The following is a 19,294-nucleotide window of genomic DNA, read 5'->3' on the forward strand; positions in this document are numbered from 1 at the left end:
GAGGGAGCTTGACAGGGTAGATGCAGGGAGGATGTTTCCTCTCGTGGGGGAATCTAGAAATAGGGGGCATAGTTTCACAATAAGGGGTTGCCCATTTAAAATGGAGATGAGGAGGAATTTCTTCTCTGAGGGTCGTGAATCTTTGGAATTCTCTACCCCAGAGAGAGCTGTGGAGACTGTCATTGAATATATTCAAGGCGGAGATAGACAGATTTTTGAAAAACAGGGGAATCGAGGGTTATGGGGAAACGGCCGGAAAGTGGAGTTGAGGCCAAAATCAGATCAGCCATGATCTTGTTGAATGGCGGAGCAGGTTCGAGGGGCCGAATGGCCAACTCCTGCTCCTATTTCTTATGCTGGTACTCTATAAAGTGGAAGTAGGAACAGGAGAAGGCATTCCGCTCCTCGAGCCTGTTCCCCCATTCAATGAGATCATGGCAGTTCTGTATCTTAACTGCATCCACCTGCCTTGGCTCAGTATCCTTTTATACCCTTGCCTGGCAAAAATCTACCACTCTCAGAATTAAAATTATTAATTGCGCTTGTATTTGCTTTTTTGTTTGAGAGAATTCCACACTTCTACCACCCTTTGTGTGAAGAAGTGTTTCCTAACTTCTCCTGAATGGCCTGGATTTGATTTTAAGACAATGTCCCCTTGTCCCAGACTCCTCCACCAGTGGAAATAGTTTCTCTCTATCTACCTTAACAATTCCTTTCAACATCCTAAAAACCTGCATCAAATTAAATCACCCCTTAACCTTCTATATTCTAGGGAATATGTAATCTCTCCCATAATGTAACCCTTGGAGCCCTGGTAACATTCTGGTCTATCTGTGCTGCACTCTCTCCAAGGCCAGTATATCCTTCCTGAGGTGCGGTGCCCAGAACTGAATGCAATTCTCCAGATGGGGTCTTTCCAGAACACTCTACAGCTGAAGCACCAACATTCCATTAGCCTCTTTAATTATTATTGTACCCGTCCACTAGCTTTTACTGATTTAAGTACTTGGAGCCCTAAATCTCTCTGCTCATCTACAGCTCCCAGCTTCTCGCCAGTTAGAGAGGTGTATGTGTCTGTGTGTGTCAATCTGTGTGGCTGTGTATGCGTTTATTTGTATATTGTGATCTATGTATGTGTACATGCTTGTGTATGTGCTTCTGTGGGCATGTCTCTACATGAGTGTGTCTGCATGTCTGTGGTTATGTGTGTCTATGTACATGTGGGTCTACGTTTATGTGTCTGTGATGTTGTCTGAGCCACCATCCCTTTGCTCTGTTTCTTTCTGAATACGGTTCCGTACCAATGTGTTTGGGCCATTCACCTCCCCAGAAAGTGCAGAATTTTTTGTTTCAATTGGTGCATTCTCATTAATTTGATTCTGGTATTTAACAACAGCAAACAACTCCTGCAAAACCACAGCAACTGAATCTCTATTTGGAATAGTTCACCAGTCACGGCGACTGCTCCAGAGCAACATAGGAACAGGATTAGGCAATTGAGCCCCTCGAACCTGTTCCGCCATTCAATGAGATCATGGCTGATCTGCACGTTGGCCCATATCCTTTAATACCTTTAGTTAACAAAAACTATCAATCTCTGATTTAAAATTAACAATTGATCTAGCATCACTTGCCATTTGCGGATGAGAGTTCCAAACTTCTACCACCCATTGTGTGTAAAAGTGTTTCCTAATTTCACTCCTGAAAGGTCTGGCTCAAATTTTTAGACTATGCCCCCTAGTCCTAGAATTCCCAACCAGTGGAAATAGTTTCTCTCTCTCTCTACCCTATCTATTCCCCATAATATCTTGAAAACTTCAATCAGATCACCCCATAAACTTCTAAATTCTAGGGAATACAACCCTAGTTTGTGTAATCTCTCCTCGGAACAACCCTTGTAGTCCGGGTATCATTCTGGTAAACCTACGCTGCACTCCCTCCAAGGCCAATATATCCATCCTAAGGTGTGGTGCCCAGAACTGCTCACTGTACTCCAGGTGTGGTCTAACCAGGGCTTTGTATAGCTGCAGCATAACCTCTACCCCTCTGTACTCTGGTTCACTAGACATAAAAGCCAGCATTCCATTAGCCTTTTTGATTATTTTCTGCACCTGTTCATGACATTTTAATGATCTCTGTACCTGGACCCCCAAGTCTCTTTGGAACTCCACTATTTTTGAGCTTTTCACAATTTAGAACGTACCCAATTGTATCCTTTTTAGGTCCAAAGTGGATGACTTCACATTTGCCTACATTGAAATCCATTTGCCACAGTTTTACCCATTCACATAATCTATCGATATCACTTTGTAATGTTATGCTTTCATCTACACTGCCTTTTATGCCGCCTATCTTTGTGTCATCGCAAATTTAGATATATGACTTTCTATGCCATCATCTAAGTCGTTAATAAATACTGTGAATAGTTGAGGCCCCAACACAGATCCCTGTGGGACACCACAGTCACATCCTGCCAATTTGAGTACGTATCCATTATCCCTACTCTCTGCCTCCTGCAGCTCAGCTAATTTCCTAACTAGGTCAATAATTTGCAATGAATTCCTACTATCACCAAATTCTTCCACTCTGCTTGTGTGAAAGATCCAGTGATGGATTCCCACCAGCCCGAGCTCTCCACGTTCTCACTGAATGAAACCTTCCTTCACGGGAAGCAGGCTCTGTTTGATTGTTTAGGTCCCGTAACCCCTGACCCTGTCTTACTGCTGTCAGAATAATGGGCTCTACTCAAATAAAACTTACTGCATTGATCACCGCTTCACATCCGTGTCTTGTTTCTCTTTAGGATCAGTGTGTCCGAGGACAAGGTGTTCGGGGTGGATTGAGGCTGGGTGTAGATTTGGAAATCGCAGGAAATGGGAGGGGGAAACCGCTGTAGGGAATCTCTGCAAGTGCCTAAACACATTCAGGAAGGTACTGAGATAAAACGGGTGTCCCAGAGTTTCAGCACTCTGACCGATTGGATTCAGGATATCTCACTTACAGAATCATAGAATGATCCAGCACAGAAGGAAGCCCTTCGGCCGATTGACGCTGCACCGGCTCTTTCACAGAGTAATCCAGTTAGTCCCCCTCCCCCGCTCTGTCCCCATATCACGACAATTATTTCTCCTTCACGTATTTAGCCAATTCCATTTTGATGGCTATTCCTGAATCTGTATCCAGCACCCGATCAGTCAGTCATTGCAAATTCTAACCACTCGTTGCATAAACACATTTTTCCTCATGTCACCTCTGATTCTATTGACAATCACATTAAATCTCTCGTTATCGACGCTTCAGCCATTAGAGAGAGATTCTCATTATTGACTCTCTGAACCCTTCATGATTTTAAACTCCTATCAAATCTCTACTTGGCCTTCCCCGCTCCAAGGAGAAAACCCCATCTTCTCCAGTCTATCCATGTAACAGTAATCCCTCATCCCTGAAACCATTCTAGTAAATCTCTTCTGTACCCTCTCCAAAACATTCTCATCCATCCTAAAGTGTAGAGCCCAGAATTGGACACAACACTCCAGCTGGGACCGCACTAGTGTTTTATATCGGTTTAACACATTGTTCTGACTGTTGTTAACCTGTCCTCCCCCCAAAGGTTTGTGCACAAACAACCCCAGGTCTCGTTCTCGCACCCCCTTTAAAATTGGAACATTCAGTTTGTGTTGTCTCTCCTCATTCCTCCGACCAATCTGTATCACCTCACACTTTCTGTGTTGAACTTCGTCCACCATTCCAGCCTGTCTATGTCGTCTTGAAGTTTATTACCATCTTCCTCACTCTTTACTGCACTTCCACATTTCGTGTCATCTGTACATTTCTAAATTCTGCTCTGTATCCCCAAGTTCATGGGCTTCCTCAGGCAGACTGAAATGAGACATAATCTACATTAGACCCACAGACACTATCTAACCCGTGCTGTACCTGCCCAGGGAATTTTCGATGGGACATTGTAGAAGGCGCTTTAGTCTTCGGCTAACCAGTGCTGTACCTGCCCTGAGAGTGTTTGATGGGACAGTGTAGAGGGAGCAATACTCTGCATCTAACCCGAGCTGTACCTGCCCTGAGAGTGTTTAATGGGACAGTGTAGACTGAGCTTTACTCTGTTTCTGTCCTGCACTGCACCTGCGCTGGGAGTGTTTGATGGGACAATGTCGAGGGAGCTTTACTCTCTATATAACCCATGCTGTAACTTCCCTGAGAGTGTTTGATGGGGAAGGTGTAGAGGGAGCTTTACTCTGTATCTAACCTGTGCTTTACCTGCCCTGGGAGGTTTTGATGGGGACAGTGTAGAGTGAGCTTTATTCTGTATCTAACCCGTGCTGTACTTGCCCTGAGTGATTAATGGGACAGTGTCGACTGAGTTTTACTCTGTTTCTGTCCTGTGCTTTACCTGCCCTGGGAGTGTTTGATGGGACAGTGTAGAGGGAGCCTTACCCTGTAACTAACCCAAGTAGTGCCTGCCCTGAGAGTTTTTGATAGGGACAGTGTAGAGGGAACATTACTCTGTCTAACCCGTGCTGTACCTACCCTGGGAGTGTTTGATGGGATGCTGCAGAGGGGGCTTTACTCTGTATCTAACCTGTGCTGTACCTGCCCTGGGAGAGTTTGATGGGACAGTGTAGAGTGAGCTTTACTCTGTATCTAACCTGTGCTGTACCTGCCCTGGGAGAGTTTGATGGGACAGTGTAGAGTGAGCTTTACTCTGTATCTAACCCGTGCTGTACCTGCCCTGGGAGAGTTTGATGGGACAGTGTAGAGTGAGCTTTACTCTGTATCTAACCCGTGCTGTACCTGCCCTGGGAGAGTTTGATGGGACAGTGTAGAGTGAGCTTTACCCTGTATCTAACCTGTGCTGTACCTGTCCTGGGAGTGTTTGATAGGACAGTGCAGAGGGAGCTATTCTGTGCAACTAACCCGTGCTGTACCTGCCCTGAGAGTTTTTGATAGGGACAGTGAAGACTGAGCTTTACTCTGTTTCTGTCCTGCACTGCACCTGCCTTGGGAGTGTTTGATGGGACAGTGTAGAGGAAGCTTTACTCTGTATCTAACCCGTGCTGTACCTACCCTGGGAGTGTTTGATGGGATGCTGCAGAGTGAGCTTTACTCTGTATCTTATCCGTGCTGTACCTGCCCTGAATTTGTTTGATGGGACAGTTTGAGTGATCTTTACTCAGTTTCTGTCTTGTGCTGTACCTCCACTGGGAGTGATTGATGTGACAATGTAGAGTCAACTTTACTCTATATCTGTCCTGTGCTGCACCTGCCCTGGGAGTGTTTGATGGGGACCGTGTAAATGGAGTTTGACCGGGGACCCACGTGAAGCTGGCAGTATAACTCAGATCTGCTGGATAACCCTGCTCTGAAGTCAGTGCCTGTCTCAAAACCTGTACTGACTGAACAAAATCTCATTGCTTTAAAGTTAGTGATTATAACCTGACATCGATATGATATGATAGAGTAAGAAAACTTCGAGAAATATTAAACTGAACAGAGAAGGAGCGATTTAAAAAAAATAAAAAAATAAAAAATCTCTTTCCGTCTCTCTGCCTCTTTCTCTCTTACTATGCCTCATTCTGGCGCGCTCTCATCTTTCTCTCTGCCTCGCTGTCTCTCTCCCTCTCTCCCTCTCTCCCTCCCTCCCTCCCTCCCTCCCTCAGACCCCCCTCCCCTCCGTCTGTCAATTTCTACCTTCTCAGTCAAGATTCCTCACCTAACTGCGCTCTCTGAACACAACCACTTTATCACTGAGCCCAGCCTGTGCTCTGAACACATTGCATGAGCTGGTCACAGCTTCTTCACCCCCCAGTTTTAAAATGTGTTTTCCAGGATGTGTCAGGTCCCACCAGGGGCTTGGAGTCCTGCAAGATTTCGCTGTTAATCTAGAGGGAAGCTTGCTTTTTATTCTAACCTCTGCTGCACCTCTTCCGCCACATCTCATTCACCCCCATTCCTGAATTCATTTTATTACATTTCATCGCCCACTGACATCTCCGCCCACATATGTACACATTGCCTCCGATGTGCTCCTCTCTGTAAATCTACTGGGCCTTGTTTTTCAAGATTTTTGTCAGCCTGCCTCTGTAATTGAAGCAGTTTGGTCATTTTGTAAGTTTATCTGCAATGTTTGAATAATTGGCAAGCGATTTCTGCTGATGATCTGAGCGTAGTTCCATAGGACACAGATGCCTCAGGAGAGCAGGGATCCAAACCAGGTTAACATGACACTGAAAATGTTATTCTACAGTCCAGCTAACAGTGGAAGGGAATTGGAGGGAAAATAAGTCAGTACATCTATAAAATGAGTCAAATACAAATCCTAATCATGGGAGATTTCAACAACACCAAATAATCTGGCAAGGAGAGGTAGGGAAAGGGGAAAAGGGAATGGAGAATTTACAGTGTGTTCCGGACTCCTTTCTTACCCAGTACGTAAGAAGCCCAACAAGAGAGGAATCAGTGATGGATCTATAATGGGAAATGAACCAGAGCAGATAAGAGACAGACAGAGAGATAGAACAGCAGTGGGAAATACTTACAAAGGTGATCAATTGAGTTCAGGAGGAAGATATTCCACTAAAATAAACAAGAATAAACTAGCCAATAATGAAACACCATGGATAAGGGCAAAATTGAAACAAAAGGAAAAGGCAGACACTGAGTACAGTGACAATAAAGGAGAGGATGAGAAAAGGAGTCGGGCGAGGTTGGGAAAGAAGCAAAAAAACGATTAGGAAGGCGAAAAGGAACTGCGACAGTAAATTATCAAGTAATATGCCAAGAAATAGTAAAAAGTAATCTACAGACTCTCAAAAGAAAAGGTAAAACAAGATGGGGTCCGGGCCACTAAAGGATGCAGAAGATAAACTCGCAGGTAATGACAGCAAAATGGCAGAAATATTGGAGAATTACTTTGCCTTAGTTTTTAACCAGGTCGACTAACAAGGTGGCTATGACATTGCAAGAGGAGATCAAAAAAGATACCAAGACCTTTAAAATTGAAAGGGGAAAATAACTGATAAACTAGTAAAAGTTAGAGAGGATAAAGCGGCGGGTCTGGATGTGTTAATTCACACATACTAAATGAAGCAAGGAAGAGATAGCGGCGGCACTAATATATTTACTCAGAATTGTTGGTACAATATCAAAATTTGTGGATGACACCAAATTTGGGATTGTAATCAATACTGAGGAGGATTGTGACAATACAAGATGTTAATAAACTTGGGTGATGGGCGTGTGAAGGGCAAATTAATTTCAATACAGATAGGTGTGAGGTGGTGCATTTTGATAGGAGGAGTAAGGAGGCCACATACTCCTTGGAAAGTAAGTGTCTAAATGGGGTAGAGGAGCAAAGGGATCTGGAGGAACAGCGGTACAAATCGTTAAAAGCAGGCTAATAAGGCCATGGAAATGCAAACAAAGCATTGGAGTTCATTTCTAGAGTAAGAGAATTGCAAAGCAGAGAAGTTATGTTAAACTTGTATAGAACCTTGGTTAGACCCCACTTGGAGCACTGTGTACAGTTCTGGTCTCCATATTACAATAAGGGTATAGTCACTGGAGAAGGTGCAAAAAAGATTTACAAGCATTATACCGTAACTGTGAGGTTCTTAGTATTCTGAATGACTGAATAGGCTGGGGCTCTTTCTCTAGAAAAGGGAAGGCTGAGCGATGATCTAATAGAGACCTTTATAATTCTGAAGGGGTTTGATGGGGTAGATATAGAGAAGATGTTACTACTTGTGGGGAGTCCAAAATCAGGGGTCATAAATATAAGATAGTCACTAATAAATCCAATAAGGAATTCAGGAGAAACTTCTTCACCCAGAGAGTGGTTAGAATGTCGAGCTTGCTGGCACATGGAGTAGTTGAGGTGAATAGCAGAGTGTCTTTAAGGGGAAGCTAGATAAGTACACGAGGGAGAAAGGTACAGAAGGATATGATAGGGTGAGGTGAAGTAAGGTGGGTGGAGACTCGTGTGGAACATAAACACCGGCATGGACCTGGTGGACTGAATGGCCTGTTTCTGTGCTGTAAATTCTATGTAATTCTGTCGTGAATTCTGAACAGACACGGTACAACACTCGAAACAATCATCAGCAAGGCCTGGGTGTCACAGAGGGCCAAAGCTCTGACCTTTCACCCCTACCGATCTGAAGGTCTTGTGTAACATGAATGTGGGGAGTTCAAACACTGTCCTTGGTGAGAGGGCAGATTTGTACCACACTAGGCCCTAAGTTGGCAGACTGGCTGTTTCATGCCAAACACGTCCCTTCAGAAGCCTGTTTAAAACCTCTCTGTCCGTCACTGATTTCAATCCACCTGCAACCTTAACCCTCTCCCTCCTGCTCAGTCTGTGTGTGTGCCTATCTGGACGTGCGTGTGTTCTGTCTGTCTATACGTGTATGCATGTCAGTGTCTGTTCATGTTTTTGTGTGTGTGTTTCTTGGCACCGTGTGCAGATCCCGCATCTATATTACTTTCTACATTCCGCGCAGTGCCAGTTTCTGAGCTGGTGTCTGAGTGTCCGACGCAGTGACATGTGGTGGGCCATCTTCTTCTTCTCCACTTTCCTCCATTATTTCGGGGACAGGCTATGCGGGTGGCAGATCTTGGTCATCTGAAAGCAGAAAGGCACAAGAGTCAGGTTATGATGAGGGAAGGGGGAAAAGTAAGATATCCATGCATGCAGCATCAGCAGCTTGTAAGTGAGAAGAGCTTGTAGGATGAGGGGATGTGGGATATGAGAAGGAGGATTAGGAATGAGCAGAGCGTTATTGCCCCCAAGGGCTTCAACTTCCCCGTTTTCGCGGCTTCGGTGACTGCCCCTCCAATCATGTCGAGCACTGTCTCCTCCAGTTGGCAAAGGTCTGTAAAGCGGTTTGGCCGCCTCCCATCTGCCGTTGCTCGCGGCGGTTGTGAGCTACCTTGGCCTGCAAGAAAAAGGGAAGTGTGTCAGTGAGTGCAGTGAGTGTTTGGGTGATGTGCCTGCCATAGTTGAATAGCTCTCAGTATGTGCAAGGTGTGAGATGTGGCTGTGAGTGTTGCAGCAGTGGTAAGGTTGTGAGGGTGAAATGAAGCTATGATTGTGAGGTCTGAGTGGTGAAAGGTCGGTCAGTGATGGGGGTGTGGTATATTGAGCAGTGTCTGAGGCTTGTGATGCAGGTGCTGGGATATGACATTTGCTGAAGCCTTCACTCACCTTGACCTGCCGTGTGAGGTCGCTAAACTTCTTGCGGCACTGTATCCATGTCCGCGGGACAGCACTATTGACCGTGACGTGATACTGTTGACCGTGATGTAGCTAATGTTACCCCACTATTCAAAAAAAGGTGGTAGAGAAAAAGCGGGGGATTATAGACCGGTAAGCCTGACATCGGTAGTGGGGAAAATGCTAGAGTCCATTATAAAAGACGTAATAGCAGAGCACTTGGAAAGCAGTGACGGGATCGGACAAAGTCAACATGGATTTACAAAAGGTAAATCATGCTTGACTAATCTACTGGAATTTTTGGAGGATGTAACTGGTAAAATAGATAAGGGAGAACCAGTGGATGTGGTATATTTGGACTTTGAGAAGGCTTTCGATAAGGTCCCACATAAGAGATTAGCGTGCAAAATTAAGGCACATGGGATTGGGGGCAAGGTATTGACTTGGATAGAGAACTGGTTGGCAGACAGAAAGCAGAGAGTTGGAATAAACGGGTTGTTTTCCGAGTGGCAGGGAGTGACTAGTGGGGTACCGCAAGGATCGGTCCTGGGACCCCAGCTGTTCACAATATATATTAATGATCTGGACGAGGGAATTGGATGTAATATTTCCAAATTTGCAGACGACACAAAGCTGGGTGGGAGGCTATGCTGTGAGGAGGATGTCGTGAAACTCCAGTACGATTTGGACAGGTTGGGTGATTGGGCAGAAACATGGCAAATGCACTATAATGTGGATAAATGTGAGGTTATCCACTTTGGTGGCAAAAACAGGACGGCAGATTATTATTTGAATGGCAATAGATTGGGAGAAGGGCAAGTGCAAAGAGACCTGGGTGTCCTTGTGCACCAGTCGCTGAAGGTAAGCATGCAGGTGCAGCAGGCGGTTAAGAAGGCAAATGGTATGTTGGCCTTCGTAGCACGAGGGTTCGAGTACAGGAAAAAGGATGTCTTGCTACAGTTGTACAGGGCCTTGGTGAGACCGCACCTTGAGTATTGTGTGCAGTTTTGGTCGCCTTACCTGAGGAAGGACGTTCTTGCCATGGAAGGAGTGCAGCGAAGATTCACCAGGCTGATACCTGGGATGGCAGGAATGACGTATGAGGAGAGATTGTGTCGATTGGGCTTATACTCACTGGAGTTTAGAAGATTGAGAGGTGTAAGGATTCCGGGGGCTTCTTTTAAACTGGTTTAAGGTAATCTACCTGGCCAGCAGTCTTTTTGCTGCTGCACTCTATACCAATTTACAAACAGCGGTTTCGAATCGCTACCCCTCCTTTAGTTCTGAGTGGAGGAACTTATAATTAATGATATTAAAACGGAACAAGTGGTTTGGATGAGAGCAAAAATCAAGCTTTATTAACTGATGCGCCATCAATTACTCAAAAGACTGAGGTTAAGCGAGTAACAACCAGGCTTTTATTAACTAAAGAATGAAGGTCTAGTCTCGAGTGGTCGACCCGTCCAGAATACTAAGGGACTGGGAGGTAGTCACTTATATACCTGGAATAGTGGGAGGAGTCAGCCGAGGCATGTCCATACCTGTATCTAGTGGAATACACATACACATACAGACAGGTATAACAGTGGTTTACCACATTCACCCCTTGTTTAAAAATGAGTCCGGCGGGGTAAAGTGTATTTAAAAGTTCGTGTATTGGAGTGTCTGCGGAGGTCTTGTCTGCCGCTGTGATCGACGTGGCGACGGCAGGGGTGGTGGAGCTTCCGGCGTCGCGTCCCGTGTAGGCTGGGGCACTGGAGTGTAGTCCTCGTGGGTGACGGTCCAAGGCGAGCCGGCTGCTGGGGTTGGATATCGGGTCGTGGGGGGGGGTGGTAATGGGTAGTGGGTTACAGCGGTCCCCGAGGGTGTCGTGGGGGGGGGTGGTAATGGGTAGTGGGTTACAGCGGTCCCCGAGGGTGCGAGGTCTCGTATGGAGACTGTCCTCCCGCCCGTCCGGGTTCGCAATGTAAGCGTACTGGGGGTTGGCGTGGAGGAGGTCGACCCTCTCGACCAGGGGGTCCGTTTTATTGGTCCTCACGTGTCTTCTCAGTAGTACCGGCCCTGGGGACGTCAGCCATGGCGGTAACGCTGTCCCCAATGTGGACTTCCTTGGGAAGACAAACATTTTCTCGTGAAGGGTGGCATTGGTGGCAGTGCAGAGCAGTGACCGAATCGAGTGGAGCGCATCGGGGAGCACCTCCTGCCAGCGGGAGGTCGGAAGGCCCCTAGACTTTAAGGCTAGTAGGGCGGCCTTCCAAACTGTTGCATTCTCTCTTTCCACCTGTCCGTTCCCCCGGGGGTTGTAACTGGTGGTCCTGCTTGTGGCTATACCCCTAGCGAGCAGGTACTGGCGGAGTTCGTCGCTCATAAACGATGAGCCCCGGTCGCTATGGATATAGCTGGGGAAACCGAACAGAGTGAAGAGGCTGTTCAGACATTTAATGACCATGGCACTGGTCATGTCCGGGCAGGGGATATCGAACGGGAAACGGGAGTACTCGTCAATGATGTTGAGGAAGTACACATTGCGGTCGGAGGAGGGGAGAGGCCCTTTAAAATCGACGCTCAGGCGTTTGAAAGGGCGAGTGGCTTTTATCAGGTGGGCTCTGTCTGGTCTATAAAAGTGCGGTTTGCACTCAGCGCAGACTTGGCAGTTCTTGGTCATGGACCTGACCTCCTCAATGGAGTAAGGCAGGTTGCGGGCCTTGATGAAGTGGAAGAACCTGGTGACCCCCGGGTGGCAGAGGTCATTGTGGAGGGCCCTCAGCCTATCGATCTGCGCGCTGGCGCAGGTGCCACGCGATAGGGCATCTGGGGGTTCATTGAGCTTCCCAGGCTGGTACAAGATCTCGTAATTGTAGGTGGAAAGTTCGATTCTCCACCTCAAGATCTTGTCATTTTTGATTTTGCCCCTCTGCTTGTTGTTGAACATAAAAGCAACTGAACGCTGGTCAGTGAGCAGGGTAAATCGTTTTCCGGCCAGGTAGTGCCTCCAATGACGTACAGCCTCCACAATAGCCTGGGCCTCCTTCTCGACCGCGGAGTGTCTGGTCTCCGGGCCCTGGAGGGTTCGTGAGAAGAATGCCACAGGTCTCCCCGCCTGATTAAGGGTGGTGGCCAGAGCGAAGTCGGACGCATTGCTTTCCACCTGGAAGGGGATGGATTCGTCCACTGCGTGCATGGTGGCTTTGGCAATGTCCTCCTTGATACGGTGGAAGGCTGAGCGGGCCTCTGCCATCAGGGGAAAAGAGGTGGATTTGATCAGCGGACGGGCTTTGTCTCCATAGTAGGGGACCCACTGGGCGTAGTAGGAAAAAAACCCTAGGCACCTCTTCAGAGCTTTTAGGCAGTGGGGCAGTGGGAGTTCCATAAGGGGAGGCATCCGGTCCGGGTCAGGACCGATGACCCCGTGTTCCACAACACAGCCAAGGATGGCGAGGCGGTCTGTGCGGAATATGCACTTCTCCTTGTTATATGTCAGGTTCAGGAGTTGGGCGGTGTGGAGGAATTTCTCGAGGTTTGCGTCATGGTCCTGCAAGTCATGGCCGCAGATGGTCACATTGTCTAGGTAAGGGAAAGTGGCCTGCAGCGCGTTTTGATCGACCATCCGGTCCATCTCCCTTTGGAAGACGGAGACCCCATTGGTAACGCCAAAGGGAACCCTAAGGAAGTGATAGAGGCGGCCGTTTGCCTCAAAAGCAGTATACTGGCGGTCTTCGGGGCGGATGGGGAGCTGGTGGTATGCTGATTTCAGGTCAATGGTCGAAAAGACGCGGTACTGCGCGATCTGGTTGACCATGTCAGCTATGCGGGGGAGTGGGTAGGCGTCCAGCAGGGTGTAGTGGTTTATTGTTTGGCTGTAGTCGATGACCAGGCGTTGTTTCTCGCCGGTCTTAACGACCACAACCTGGGCTCGCCAGGGGCTGGAGCTGCCCTCAATAATCCCCTCCTTCAGGAGCCGCTCCACTTCGGTTTTGATGAAAACCCTGTCCCCGGCACTGTATCGCCTGCTCTTTGTGGCGATGGGCTTACAGTCGGGGGTGAGGTTAGCAAACAGTGGGGGGGGTGGGACTCTGAGTGTGGAGAGGTTGCATCTGGTGCGCGGCGGGCAATTTGGAGGCTGCTGGCTGCGGACTGTGAGTGAGGGGAGGGGGCCACCGTACGCCATCTTAACGCTTTTGAGGTGGCACTGGAAATCCAACCCCAGTAGGACGGCAGCGCAAAGTTGGGGCAGGACCAGGAGTTTAAAATTATTGAACACAGTCCCGTCTACAACTAGTGTCACCACGCAGTAGCCACCAATGTCCGCTGACTGGGACTCGGCGGCCATAGAAATCCGCTGGTGCGCAGACAGGACTGGGAGAGAGCAACGCCGCACCGTGTCGGGGTGGATGAAGCTCTCTGTGCTCCCGGAGTCAAAAAGGCAGTTTATTGCATGGCCGTTTACCTTAACGTCCATTTTGGACCGAGCTAGTTGGTGCGGTCTCGTTTGGTCCAGCATAACAGAGGCCGGCGTAGGGGTCGGTGTGTCGCTGCGGGTATCAGATGGGGGGGGGGTTGGCGGCCTGCTGCGTCCCGGCTGGTGTCCAAGATGGCGGCGTCCATGATTCCCATGTGGCTGGAGTCGTCCAAGATGGCTGCTGCTGCGGTGGTTCGCACATGGCTGGGGAGGCCCAAGATGGCGGCTCGCACGGCCCACACGCGGCGCTGTTGGGGGCCCAAGATGGCGGCTCGCACGGCCCACATGCGGCGCTGCTGGCGTTCGGGGTGGCTTTGGCCTTGCAGACGCTAGCGTAGTGTCCCTTTTTCCCGCAGCCCGAGCAGGTCGCATTCTTCGCCGAGCAGCGTGCTCTGGGGTGTTTGGCCTGGCCACAGAAGTAGCATTTCTGGCCTTGGGATACTGCTGTCTGGCTTTGGGACACTGCTGCCGTGGTTGGGCCGTTGTTGGGCTGTGGCTGGGGTGGCACGGTGCTATGGGGCTGTCCTACCGTGTCCCAGGTTGTCGTTCCCCGCAGCATCCACGGTGCAGAGGAGTAGGCATCCATGCCCCGGTAGGCTGCGTCCAGCGTTAGTGTGATTTCGGAGGCTTTGTCGAGGGTGAGGTCACTCTGCTCCAGCAGTCGCTGTCGGGTGTAGTTGGACTTGTGGCCCGCTACGAAGGCATCCCGGATCAGTTCCTCCGTGTACTTAGTGGACGTTACCGCCTTACACCCACAGGCCCGGCCAAGCACGGACAGTGCTTGGAGGTATTCCTCAGTCGATTCCCCAGGTTGTTGCTTGCGACTCCCCAGGAGGTGCCTGGCGTAAACTTCGTTCACAGGGCGCGTGTTCTGGGTCTTGAGGAGCTGGAGGGTGGCTGTGTACGAGGTCGCGTCCCGGATGACTGAGTACACTCGGTGGTTCACCTTGGAGATCAGGACAGATGGTTTGTTCGCATCCGTTACGACCGCAGTGGAGGCAGTCAGGAATGCCTCGAAGCACATGAGCCAGTGAGCAAACTTGGTGGAAGCGTCTGCTTCCCGACTGTCCAGGTCCAGGCATGCTGGTGTGAGGATCTTCTCCATTATAAAAAATTTAGTTAATAAAATTGATGCGCCATCAATTACTCAAAAGACTGAGGTTAAGCGAGTAACAACCAGGCTTTTATTAACTAAAGAATTAAGGTCTAGTCTCGAGTGGTTGACCCGTCCAGAATACTAAGGGACTGGGAGGTAGTCACTTATATACCTGGAATAGTGGGAGGAGTCAGCCGAGGCATGTCCAGACCTGTACCTAGTGGAGTACACATACACATACAGACAGGTATAACAGTGGTTTACCACATTAACTAAAAGAAACTATAATCAAAAATATCAAACTATCCCACACGAACACAGTGAAATTGTAAAACTATATAACGGGGGGTTGCAGACGGCGAAAACGAGGGATACAATGGCTACAATGTTATTTAAACAATCTTAGCAATTCCCTTAAATCACCATCCCCCCCTTAACTCCTGCTAGGTTGCCTTGTTGAGGAGTCAGAAACTCCGCTCACATGTGGTCCAGCGAAGAGGAAGAGAGAGAGAGAGCTCACCTATGGTCCCAGGAAGTCAAGAGAGCGAGATAGCTTCAGCATCTATCTTTAAGCCTGGTGAGCCCCTCCCGTTCTGCCTTGCAAGGCTGTGTGCAAAATTCCCCACCCAAAAGGGTCCAATACACAAGAGAAAGCTGTGATAGGCTAACTCAAAGTGGTTGGATTGAGTTAATGTGATTTTCGGAGCTCCCTGTGCTGAAACAAAAGGGAGATACGACTGCTCTATTGTCCAGTACTGGGGTGATTTAAAATCCATTCAAATGTTAACGCTTCCCATTCAAGATACAAAAGTCTCTTCTGCAGTTTAGATGTCCTCCACTCGATATACAAACAAATGCTAATAGCATTCAGTTGCTTTGTAAACAAAGCCTTGTCCTTTGTCTTCATCGAACCTTACTTCCAGACACACACAGCTGCATTCCAAGCCTCTTTTGTCATTCGGCCATGTGGTACGACTGCCATTTTTTATCCCTGGAAATTTAAAAGCACATTGCCCAGGGATACTTTAATCAAAAAAATTAATCTTCAGAACTGTAAATTATTGCGAATTCTTAGAGGGGACCTCATGCAAACCTACAAAATTCTGTCAGGCTTGGACAGACTAGATGCAGGAAGGATGTTTCTGATGGCCGGGGAGTCCAGAACCAGGGATCACCGTCTAAGGATAAGGGGTAAGCCATTTAGGACTGAAATGAGGAGGAATTTCTTCACCCAGAGAGTGGTGAACCTGTGGAATTCTGTGCCACAGAGGGCAGTGGAGGCCAGTTCATTAAATATATTCAAGAAAGAGTTGGATATATTTCTTAAGGCTAAAGGGATCAAGGGATATGGGGAGAAGGCAGGGACAGGGTACTAACTTTGCATGATCAGCCATGATCTCATTGACTGGCGGAGCAGGCTCGAAGGGCCGAATAGGCTACTCCTGCTCCTATCTTCTATGTTTCTATGTGATGCACCCAGCTATCTCCTGCCACAGCCTTCTCGAAGTGTGCACTGATGGCTTCCTGCCACGCTGCAGGAACAGGACAGCCTGCCTCCTCTCCACTGCCACGACCAATGCCTCCAGAGCCGCATCGGAGGACCTTGTGGCTCGTTCTCTTTGCTGCTGCTGAGATTTGTGGGCCAACTGCAATTCCAACCCCTACTTCAGTGACAATGAGGTGCTGCTGCATCAAAGCACCTCCACTCTAAGTAGTGGAGAAACACTAGGCCACACATTACAGGCCATTAGACTGCACAAGATATTAGCCCACCTGTTTAGCGCTGTGATCAGCACTACAATCATGTAAATGAGCAGACAGCATGAATTCTGCGTGCTGCCTGGGCCACTCTGAACGGGGGCAGCCAAATAGCACTGGGCCACGACACCGCCCGTTTTCGGGCCATATCCAATTTCTAGGCCTAGGTTTGATGGGTTAAAAGTCCTGTTGAGAACATAAGGACATAAGAATAAGGAGTAGGAGTAGGCCATACGGCCCTTCCAGCCGGCTCCGCCTATCAAAAATACCATGGCTGATCTTTGACCTCAACTCCACTTCCCTGCCTGATTCCCATAATGTTTGTGGACCAGCTGCATCATGCCAGCTGAGCTCAGGAGTTCAGACCTGGAGTTGGGCCCAAACACACAACCTTGTCTTCTGAAAGATAGAGAACTGCCAACTGGGTCCAGCTGCCAACTGATCCACGTCACATAAAAAGGAAACGCCTTTTCCCAGGATATCTCCAGAGAGCAGAGCCACTCCCCGTGTGTGTGATTATAAATGCAGCAAACTCGGAGTCCGGATTCAGAACATTTCCACTCCAGCCGCCTGAATCTGACTCTGGAAAACATCGCAGAAGATGAAAGCTCTGCTCTTGCTTCTTGGATTCCTGATGCTGACTCAGGCCAGCCTCACTGGAGGCGCCAATTGGAAGATATTAGGAGGAGGAAGAGGTAGATTTGGAGGAGTAGGAATAGGTTTTCGTTTCTAGGTCTCTCTGATCTCTCCGCAGTCAGTGTCCAGTCAGTTTTATGTTTTAAACTATTGTATTCTCTGTTTGAATGTCACAGTTTGATTAATTGAGTGAAGGTGATTGTAAGATTGTAAGAAAGTCTGAAGAATTAAACCTGAACCAGTTCCACGGGTAAATCCCCCGATTATTCAGCGGGTACCTCAGTGGGTCGAGGGAATGGCGGGTGTTTGCTGATCCAAACAGACCAGCAATAAAAGCACAAATTACTGGCCGGTGCCGAGTGGGCGGATCTCAGCCGCAGCATTGACCCGGTTAGGAGACTCTGTAATTGGCCTCAGTACCCAGGTACTGCGGAGGGGAAACTCCCAGTTGTTGCTCCCGATCACTGCTACCCGCTGCAAAGTGTGAGAGTGCGGACTCTGTGTGAGGACCGGAGCGGGAGATCCTTCAGTCCCTTTCCCCCACACTCACTGTCCAGTCTCTCAGATGAAGAATGGTGAATTGGGAGCGATGCTGGAGGTGTGTGAGGAACCGGTCCCCAGACAAGAGTCAGCTTTTCATTACAGGAGGGCAGGGAATGGGATCAAAAAGTTTCAAAACAGGTTTATTTAATTGGAATAATTCTGCAGCCTTCATAGAGATCGGGATGTGAGAACACGGACTAAGTAGAGGAGGCAAGCGGTGAAATGATCAATTGCCAGTAGCTGGGTGTCAGTTTGGCTCAGTTGGGAGTTGAGTGAACAAGTTGTGGGTTGATGCCCCAGTCCAGTACATACAGCCCAGCACTGGGGGAGTGCTGCACTGTTGGAGGTGTCATGTTGTGGATGAAACGTTAAACGGAGACCCTGTCTACCTGTTCATGGGGCAGGAAACATCTGGTGACATTTGAAGAGCTGGGAGTTCTCCCGGTGTCTTGGACCGACATCACTTGCTCATCCAACATGAGCAGAGACTCCCCATCCTGTCCAATCTCATTTGCTGTTTGTGGGACTTTGCTGTGAGCTAATTGGCTGCCACGTTTCCTACAAAACAGTGTCGGCACTTCAGAAACAAGCCCTGGTCTGTGAAACTCTTTGGGCCCTTCTGGTGCCGGGAAAGGTTCTCCATCAATGTCAGATCTTTCCTCTCTGTGTCTCTGGTCTCAGATAGCGGGTGTGGTGGGCTCCATTCTGAGGAAATCCCCTTGGGCTGCCCTTCAGGACAAAGAGTGAGTCTGCACAGGTCGGGGGAGGGGGAGAGGTGTGGGCTTTCATTAAGTATAAAAGAGTTAAGGTTCATGTGTGGTCCAGAGTCAGTCTTAGTAACACTGACAGACTCAGCTTCATGTTTTCTCATTGTTCTCCCTCCCTCTGTGTACAGAACCATCAATCAATTCATTCTTCATTTTGGATTTTAGTGCCCTGCACCTGGTATGGAGGAGCATGTCGTGAGGGCGGCTGCAACACAGACGAGATGCCTTTCCCAAAAAAGTGCCCTGATATGTTACAATGCTGCTTTCTGAAATGATGAAAGATCCAGTGACGGATTCCCACCAGCCCGAGCTCTCCACGTTCTCACTGAATGAAACCTTCCTTCACGGGAAGCAGGCTCTGTTTGATTGTTTAGGTCCTGTAACCCCTGACCCTGTATTACTGCTGTCAGAATAATGGGCTGTACTCAGAAATAAAACTTACTGCATTGATCACAGCTTCACATCCGTGTCTTGTTTGTCTTCAGGGTCAATGTGTCCGAGGACAAGGTGTTCAGGGATGGGATGAGGCTAGGAGAAGATTTGGGAATTGCAGGAAATGGGAAGAGGAAACCGCTGCAGGGAATCTCTGCAAGTGCGAAATAACACATTCAGAAAGGTACTGAGATAAGACAGGTGTCCCAGAGTGTCGGCACTCTGACCGTTCAGGGTTCAGGATATCTCGGTTGAACGGATTTGTTCAGGCAGAATGGAAGCGGACATACTTTGCATCAGACCCACAGACTGAGGGGACACTGCAGAGGGAAATTTACTCTGTATCTAACCCGTGCTGTACCTGCCCAGGGAGTCTT

The 19,294-nt window shown here is 48.5% G+C and overlaps 1 long non-coding RNA gene across 1 annotated transcript in view; it reads left to right on the forward strand.

The window, feature by feature from the left end:
* The window catches only part of LOC147094721 (uncharacterized), an 84,445-nt gene extending 65,505 nt beyond the window's left edge, over positions 1-18,940 (forward strand). Inside the window, exon 3 of the long non-coding RNA XR_015074756.1 lies at positions 18,651-18,940. This is a non-coding gene — a long non-coding RNA (uncharacterized LOC147094721). The remainder of the gene's footprint in view (positions 1-18,650) is intronic.
* Positions 18,941-19,294: the final 354 nt, after the last annotated feature.

Source organism: Somniosus microcephalus, unplaced genomic scaffold (genome assembly GCF_052327205.1).
Source record: "Somniosus microcephalus isolate GS21.2 unplaced genomic scaffold, FLI_Smic_1.0 unresolved_chr1, whole genome shotgun sequence".
NCBI lineage: Eukaryota > Metazoa > Chordata > Chondrichthyes > Squaliformes > Somniosidae > Somniosus > Somniosus microcephalus.